A 9,522-nucleotide genomic window follows, 5' to 3' on the forward strand; every position below is an offset into this window, starting at 1 on the left:
TGTCGGGCCAAATCACCCAAGAGGGGTTAAAAACGCTGACGCTATTGCATCAGGTCAAAGAGAAAAGATGATGGCAACAACAGAGTGAACTGAACCTTTCATCCACGCTTTCCTGAGACTCTGTTGACACGGTTTGTGTCATGACGGTGAGAATGATGTTGACATTGTCTGTGTGTGTTTGTAAAAGACTTATTTTTCTATACGTCTTTAGAGACAGACATGTGTTTGGGAGTGCTGTGTGGCGCGTTGCAGATGAGTCATGGATCTGTCTCTCAATCATGTGAATGGAATGGAATGATGGCTTTTACTAGGCTGAAAGGGTAGGACGTGAGAAAGGCCCATCAGGTAACAGTTTACCCCCCCCCCCCCACACACACACACACACACACATACATACACACCCTTAAGCATATTCAAATGGTGACGGTTGAAGGAGGGGTGAGAGTCAAGGTTAGGGTGGGGAGGGAGAGGGGTGAGGGGCAGACAGGGTGAGTGGAAGGGGTGGAGTGAGGGAGGGAGGGAGGGAGGGAGGGATGAGGAGATGAGATGACTAGGCTCAAATGGGGGATGCAAGTGTGGACATGTAATGGGTTAGGTTGGGGACAGGCACCAGATGTATTTACCTGGTGAGAGACTGAAGAGTGACAGGACAGGAGAGGGTGGGGGGGTGGTGGGGACAGGGGGTGTGGGTGTGAGACTGAGACCCTGTTTCAAGTGCCTGTTACAACACAAGTAGGTCATTATTACTCACACAATTATATTCCATTGTGTAAGACATTCTTTAGTTTACAGACTTGAACTCAGTCACTGAAAACATTAGAAACATTAGAAAAATTGCATCTCCCTCTCATTGGAAATTACCTAAATGTCCACCCATGATGATCTTTGCAGCCCTGCCCTGTGTCTGTTCCTAAAGTGTGTTTTTGTCAAACAAACAGAGGTGCTTTCCACAGATAACTGAGAGGAATTTCCGAATCATGAAGCCATGTATGTCACTTGACCAATGAAGCAGCACTATCCATTTTAGACATCATTGTTTCCCTTGAATACCCATCATTTGGAGGACATTGTGGGGGGAAATATATAAAACGGACTTCATATCATGACTCAGTCAGGGCAACTTCTTCCTAACCCTAATTTAGAATTCTCTGACACAGTCTCTCTAAACTACACTTTGCTCTTCAGTAAATTCCACAGGTCTGCCCTACCCTGACCCTGTCACCTACACACTTTGATCATGTGACCAAAGCTCAGTGCCAAGGTTCACTCCATATGGCAGCTGTTTCGTGGCACACCCTTGATTTGTTCATGTCCCTCTCCTCCGCCATATCTATCTCTCTTTTCCTACTGAATATTTGTTATTCTATCCCTCTATCGCTCACTCGATTTTTATCTGTCAATTATCTTTATATCTCTCTCTCTCTCACCATATCTCTCTCTCTCTCACCTTATCTCTCTCTCTCACCTTATCTCTCTCTCTCTCACCTTATCTCACTTTCTCCTACACCCCCCTCATACTTCCGCTGCCTGGATATCTTGACCCCCCTCTCTTTCTTTCTCCCTCTCTCTCTCTCTCTCTCTCTCTCTCTCTCTCTCTCTCTCTCTCTCTCTCTCTCTCTCAATGACTCTTTGTATGTGTGCATGCCCGGGTGTCATGCCTGAACACAGAGTGAGAGTTCTCCATTCCAAAGCCCCTATTGTCCTCTACTGCTACTCCCTACGGAGGAGAATCACAAGAATCACAAGTTGTTTGTGGGGCGACTGGGTAGAGAGAGAGGTTCATGGGGAGGAGGAGAGACAGAGGGAGAGAGAGACACAGAGAGAGAGAGAGAGAGAGATAATGAGTGTGCGCCATTTTGATTAAGCTCAGGTAAACCTATTCCTATATTTACTGAGTGAGGGGTGCATAGTTGGCTTGAAGGTGACCATACCACTTTGCCAGACTAGTTTCTCCATGTGCCAAGTGTTTTCATTGGCCTACGCAGAATTCATTTGGAGATGGTGTCCGAGGCCTAGCACTGATCATACTGCACAAGGAAGTTCAAACAATTCTGACATGCCAAACTATTGGTCGGCCGCCACAGAGGCATCTGGAGAACGATGGGGCAGTAACGTCTGACATCATTAACCCTGTCACACGGTGAGAATAAGGATGTACTGTTCCATAGGGTTTTTATCCTAGGGGGGAGTCAGGGGGGACGGTCACAAGCCTCAAATGTGGTCCACATACAGTATGCCACGAATGAGAAGACAAATATCACAGTGTTAAAGGTGTTAATGATGTTTGATGTGTTCGATTTCAAATAGTCTCGTGGAATATTAATGAACTAGTCAGGGATTTTTAATCCAAGGCTTTTGATTGAAGTGCCATTGTTTGCAGTGTGTTGAGTAAAAAGCTGTATATATATCAGCTGTATGCTGTATATAGTTCCTTATTCTCTTTTAATGGTATTGGTATTTTCCCTCCACAGGTTGCCCTGCTCCTATCTTTCAGTACAGATCTGTCCTATGTAGAAATGTGAAATGTAGGTGTTTTCCGAAGTGATTGGTTGACAGGGGAATTACAGTTAGGGTTAGAGTGCATAAAAGGACTTCATAATTATGCAAGACCCACACAGTAAACAAACACGGCTCTCTTCATTTCCTTTCACTTTCATTCTCTCTCTGTCATTTGGCACGGTTCACTCACAGTGGTCCGAGGAGGGGGAACCCCAGAGGGAAAGTCCTGGAAATATGACGGGTCCAGGGGATATCTAGTGAATAGCAGGTTTTTCATGTTTCCCTTTCATTTGTGGTTAAAGGTTTTAAGTTACCCCAGTAGATATAGATTTGTGGTTGCAGATTTTTGTAGATGTGTACATCTAACTGGATTAAACATTAAACTTGACTTAAAGAGATGAACTTTGTTCATCGTAGATCTTTGATTAGATTCTCTAATAGCTGTACTATCTACTTCCTTCTTTCTTTCCATACACAATGGTGCTTATGTGCTCTTGTCCTCAAGGGTATGCACACATACACACACGCACACACACACACACACACACACACACACACACACACGCGCACACATAATAATAAACTACGCACAGTTGCCCATGTACCCTCATCAATGTAACCATGGCCCCTGTGTCTCCCACTTATCAACTAATGACACAAATGGTTTGTTTTCCTCAGGGAGATAAGAAATGACAATACGATTAGCATGGCCGTATGGGTCTGGGTACTCAGGATGCACAACAGGGGAGGCTGGTGGAGGTAGACATCGGAGGACGGGATCATTATAATGCATGGAATGGAATGAGGAGTGGTATCACGTGTTCCTCATTCCATTCCATGCATTACAATGAGCCTGTCCTCCGATGTCTACCTCCACCAGCCCCCACTGGTGCAGAAATAAAGAATATACTGTCTCAAAAGTGAGTAGGTGAGGGTGAGAAGAACAGAGAGAGAGAGAGAGTGGCAGCATGACAAGACTGTGTGGACTGACAAACAGGAGCCCCACAGAACCGGGTGACAGGAGAGGAGACAGACAGCATCGACAACAACAAAACAATCACAAGAAAACAGCATCAACAGCAACCGTTGTGAGGCGGCGTCTAATTTTGAGCACTGATTACCACGGCCCACCTAAAGCCTGTTTAATTCCTAATGTTCCTGCCACCTTCCAGATGAACAGAACAATGACTCTAGGCTCAGTCCACGTTGGCCTCCACAAGGACAAGGTCCAACAGAGCCAAAGCCACTGTTTGGGAAAGTGCTTTGCAGGTCATACCGTTAGGATTTGGCTAAATCAATGCCAAACAGCTAACACACCCCCTCTTTCTCTTGCTCTTTCACTTTCATTCTGTCTCATACACACACATGTGCACACACGCACGCAAGCACATACACACACACACAGGCACATGCCTGGAACACACAGCATTCTAAATGGTGAGAGACCAGTACAAATCCCTTGTGACATATGGGTACACAAGTGACCTTATTACTACTTATGACAACATATTTCTACGGGGTATATAAAAATGATGTCAACACAACAACGTGAACATTCATAGTATGGCATGCTGTTGGGGCTAAACAACTGTGTGTGTGTGTGTGTGTGTGTGTGTGTGTGTGTGTGTGTGTGTGTCTGTGTGTGTGTGTGTGTGTGTGTGTGTGTGTGTGTGTGTGTGTGCGTGCGTGCGTGTGTGTGTGTGTGTGTGTGTGTGTGTGATGACAATAAATAGGTTAGGAAAAGGACCTGTAAGAAAATGTTTAGATTTCAATATGCAAACACAGATTGACATAGAGGTATACTAGGTCAGGCAGGATGCTGTTAGGCACAGACATGTTTCCTAAGATGTTCTCACTTCCCCACACAGTCTTGAGTATGTGTGTACAGTATGTGTCTCTCCAGGATGTATTTTGAATGTGTGTTTGTGTGTATGTGTATGTGTGTGTGTGTGTGTGTGTGTGTGTGTGTGTGTGTGTGTGTATGTGTGTGTGTGTGTGTGTGTGTGTGTGTGTGTGTGTGTGTGTGTGTATGTGTGTGTGTGTGTGTGTGTGTGTGTGTGTGTGTGTGTGTGTGTGCCACACACATCTCTACCACTACACCTATCCCTCTATCAGTAATCAGTTAAATAAATCATCCGGAACTGTTTCACTTTACCTCAACCCTTCATCATTACTCTGTTACGATGACAACGTACCAGTGGAGCCCGGTCCATTGAGGAAGAGGAGGATGATTATTCCTTGATTTTTCAGAAAATATAATGAAATAAAAACAAAAAACTTCTGTACAAAAACTGTACATCTGCTACATAAAATGCACTCAAACACCTTACACACACAAGCAATTAGCTCAAATAGAAGTAGTTTCACTTTCAACTGCTCTGTTAAGCCCCATTCATATGTGTTTTTTATTTTGTCACTTTATTTGTTTCATTATACAATGAGGACAGTGACGTATGATGTTAGCACACAGATAATGTACATGCCGTCCCCAACTAAACATAACTAAATACAAAACCACAGCTAAATACACATACAATGTACAGTCACTTGCATACTGTACACATGACTCATACAGTAATATAGTCAACGGTAGTATATAGGCAGAGAGATGAGAGAGAAGGATGGACAGATAGATAGAACTGGTAGGACGGGTTGCCAAGAGAGTATTTTGTTGTGTAATCCTTCTAAGAACAGGTTCTAACAGTAAGACAGACAAACAGGCAAATGTTTTCTTTTCTGATTTAGTAGCATTTGGTTCTGATAAGTCAAAACTGGAAAATCATTAAGCTAATTTAAGGACTGTAGATAGCCAACTGAAAGACTAGTCAAACACTAGTTAATCATACAAGAAAACCTGCAAGAAACTGTAAGCCTCTATGCTACACAACACTTAGCTGTAATTAGCTGTTTAAAAAAATCCCAATGGGAAAATGAATAAACCCTCTCATCCCATGGGGCATTAACGTTTCCTCTCCAAGCATTGTGAGTAGCCCTGTCAAATGAACTCATGACTAGTATGTGCAGTTAATCCCATACACACACAAAACCACCTTTGTGGTGTTTGTCTTCACAGTACACGCCTGTCCTGCACTGAGTGGAAGAGTTGAGCTCTTCTCCAACACCGTCCATCCATGATGAGCCTATCCTGGACACTGCTCAGCTCTTCCCTTGACAAACTGGACTTTTCCAATTCCACATAATATTGTACTGTACATATATTCAATAAACGTTTCAGGTTAAAATCATTTGTCTTAGACCATGTTTTAAAGAAGCTGCTGCCTATACCGCGCCTACACCGTGAGTCTCCCATCCCCCAACACTTTCCAGTCAGCAGCCTCCACGTACGCTTATGACATTTCCTCTTGTTATGACACAAGCCATTATCTCGAATAGCTGATTAGTTTCACTTGCAATAAGATGACTAGATGACGTATGTATAAAGATGTGTGATATTGTCACGTTATCTGTCACCAGCTGAAAATCACCCACATGACTGCTTGTGAGATAATAGGGTTCTGTTATGATAAAGAAATGACTCCCACATGACCACACAATTGACATACCTATTCTATACCGGTTCTAGCCCCCCCCCCCCCCCCCCCCCCCGATCGCTAAATTAGCATCATATCAAAAAGTGGAAGAATATCCCGTTGCTTTTGTCAAAGGGAATCATCGCGCTCACTCTAACTGACGGCTTTGAAAAACCACATTCCATCTTAAGGTAGCAACAGCTCACAAGGTCATTTGTCTCTTGATAATGACAAACGTAACCCACAGGCATTTCACAATGAAGCAGAGGTAAATGTCAGCTGTCCTTTTGAACGCCAACACAAATGTACAGTTTACAAACGTGTTCCTGTCATTGAGATGGATGAAGGAGTGAGTGAATGAAGGAGTGAGGGGGCAGGGAAAAAGAGCTATGCTGTACACACACACACACACACACACACACACACACGCACACACGCACACGCACACACGCGCACACAAACACACACACACACACACACACGCACACACGCACACACACACACACAAACACACACACACACACACACACAAACACGCACACACACAAACACAGACACTAGTCTAGGAGGTGTCCAATGGCCCCAGCAAATGTGACATCAGGTGGAGGTCATAGGATCTACACAGAGATAATGAGCATGTGCCATGAAACCTCACCTTGCAGTAAATATGTGTTGTTACGTACATATTATTATCATGTGACCCATGCTGACCTCCCACTCTGCAGTAAGGTGTGAAGCGAAGAGAGTGAGAGAGAAAAATAAATATCTCTAGCAGAATATTATTCTTTTTGCAGTCTTCATCCCTTGCTCTACCCCTCTTTTCACCATTGCTATCCCTGTGTGTTGTGTTCTTGTCCCTCGCCTCGTGTGTTATATTCTTTCCCCCGCCTCCTCCTCTCCTTTCCTAGTCCTTGTTCTCTCATAAGCAAAGATAGGGTACACAGAAAAATCTGAAAAATACAATGAAAAGCAATATCTAAAGCCACATTTGTGTGTGTGTGTGTGTGTGTGTGTGTGTGTGTCTGTGTGTCTGTGTGTCTGTGTGTATGTGTGTGTGCGTGAATCTGTGGGTGTATGTGTGTATTTTCTTCCTCCATCTCTTACATAACACTGATCAAGTTGGAGATTTGTGGTTTATATTTAGCGCCTGTAACCTCCCACCTCCAGTATCACAAAACATTTGAAGCCCCCTGCCCTGTGTGTGTGTGTGTGTGTGTGTGTGTGTGTGTGTGTGTGTGTGTGTGTGTGTGTGTGCGTGCGTGTGTGTGTGAGTACGCGTGTGTGTGTGTGTGTGTGTGCGTGCGTGTGTGTGTGAGTACGCGTGTGTGTGTGTGTGTGTGTGTGTGTGTGTGTGTGTGTGTGTGTGTGTGTGTGTGTGTGTGTGGGCAATTGCGTGTGCGTGTATGCGTGCGCTCGTTTGCATGTGTGTGCACTTGTGTGTGTATCTGGGTGGTAATCCCAGGCTTGGGGTGAGGTGGGCAGGGTGGCACACTAAGCACCCTGGTTGGCAGGACAGGCATCAAGAGAGATTTCAGTAGAACACAGCCACAGTGCTGGCCTCACCAGGGTGCCCACAGACCTGTCATGTGTGTCTGTGTGTGTCGTGTCTCTGTGTGTGTCGTGTCTTGGAATCTCTCTCTCTCAACTGTATTGTATTTGTATGACGTGAAACAGCAGAATGACCACCTTCTGAAGAGATTCATTATCTTCCGTAATGACTCCATATTATTCCATTCATGAGCAGAAAGGAGAGAGAAATATGTGGGTTTGTGATGTTCTGAAAATAGCTGACATTCGACTCTGAACCCTCTCTGGAAATGGCAGAACCTCACTCTCACATACACATACATTCACACGCACGCACGCACGCACGCACGCACGCACCCATCCACTAGATACGTGAGCCCCATGTGTAAGTCATGACGGTTGTCATGGTGCCCACATAGCAACCGGCTATACATGTATGGCTTCTGCCTCCGGTCTGCTTTTGAGAGGGTGGGGGGGGGGGGGGGGGGAGTGGGAGAAAAGGAGACAGAGAGAGACGGAGGAAGAGAGGGTTGGGGAGCAAGGCAGAAAAGAGCGGGGGAGAGAGGGGAAGAGAAAGAGAGATAGATCAGAATGGATAGCGAGAGTGGTTGTGAGAGAAAGAAAGAGAGGAAGAGAGAGAGATAGGAGAGACCAGGGGTCTCACAGATCAACTCTGTCCTTCTTAGGGAAGATGAAGATGAAGGGATGGAGTCCATCAAACAGGAGGAGGAGAGGAGAGAGGGAACGCATGACTGACAGCTGTGTGAAGCCTCACTGCCAATCATGCAAATCATGGCAAGAGAGATAGAAGGAGAAAAAAAAAAGGGTATTTTAATCACACCTCAAATCATCAGACTTGGGATGAATGGAAAAGACTGTGTATGCACTGAATATTCCAAATGGTACATGCAACATGGCCGACAACTAATAGGAATGTCTGTTCTAGGGTCGCTCCTGAGCGTGTGCAGTGCTGTTCATGGGTAATTGATGGAGAGGGTCTTATTTTAAGAACGAAACCAAACAACATGGCTTTCCGCATCACCAGGCAAAAATTCAATTCCTGTAGAGTATACACACACACACACACACACACACACACACACACACACACACACACAAACATGCACACATATATGCACACGCGTGCACACACACACACACACACACACACACACACACACACACACACACTCACTCACACATATCATCAAACATGCACACACACATAAACACACTCACCCAAAGTGAGGTACACGTGACATCTCTCTCACACAGAGATGCAGGCACACATACATGAATATTTTAGTCTGCTTCAAAAACGTGCAAAAAACCAGCCAGCACCCATCCCCCACCCTACCCTCAGTCACAGCCCCAGCACATGGAGAATGAGGGGGGGGACAGAGAGAGAGAGAGGGAGAAAGAGAGGTGGGGGGGGAGAAGGATGTGGGGGAGAGAGAGGGGGAGAGAAAGAGCGTGAGAGAGAAAATATGGGGCAGAGGAAGAAAGAAAGAGAGAAATGTGTGAGAGGGAAAGGGATAGAGGGAGGGAGAGAGAGATTAAGAGGAAATAGATTGAGTAATCATGGAAGACAGACACAGCACCCTGGGTCAAAGACAGTGATGATGAGAGAAAGAATTATGTACATGCTCCATGGTCTTATAAAGACACACAGAACTTATCTTGATGAGTGTGTGTGTGTGTGTGTGTGTGTGTGTGTGTGTGTGTGTGTGTGTGTGTGTGTGTGCGTTTGTGTGCGTGCGTGTGTGTGTGTGAGTGCATATTTGTGTGTGTGTGCACGTGTGTGTGTGTGTGTGTGTGTGTATGTGTGTGTGTGTGTGTGTGTGTGTGTGTGTGTGTGCGTGTGTGTGTGTGATGCAACCTGATGAAAGTGTGTGCCCACACAGGATAAGAGAAATGGAGGGAGCCCCTCAACAGACCAAAACTATGCCCCAGAATAATGCCTTAA

This window comes from Argentina silus (genome assembly GCF_951799395.1).
Source record: "Argentina silus genome assembly, chromosome: 11".
Classification (NCBI taxonomy): Eukaryota; Metazoa; Chordata; class Actinopteri; order Argentiniformes; family Argentinidae; genus Argentina; species Argentina silus.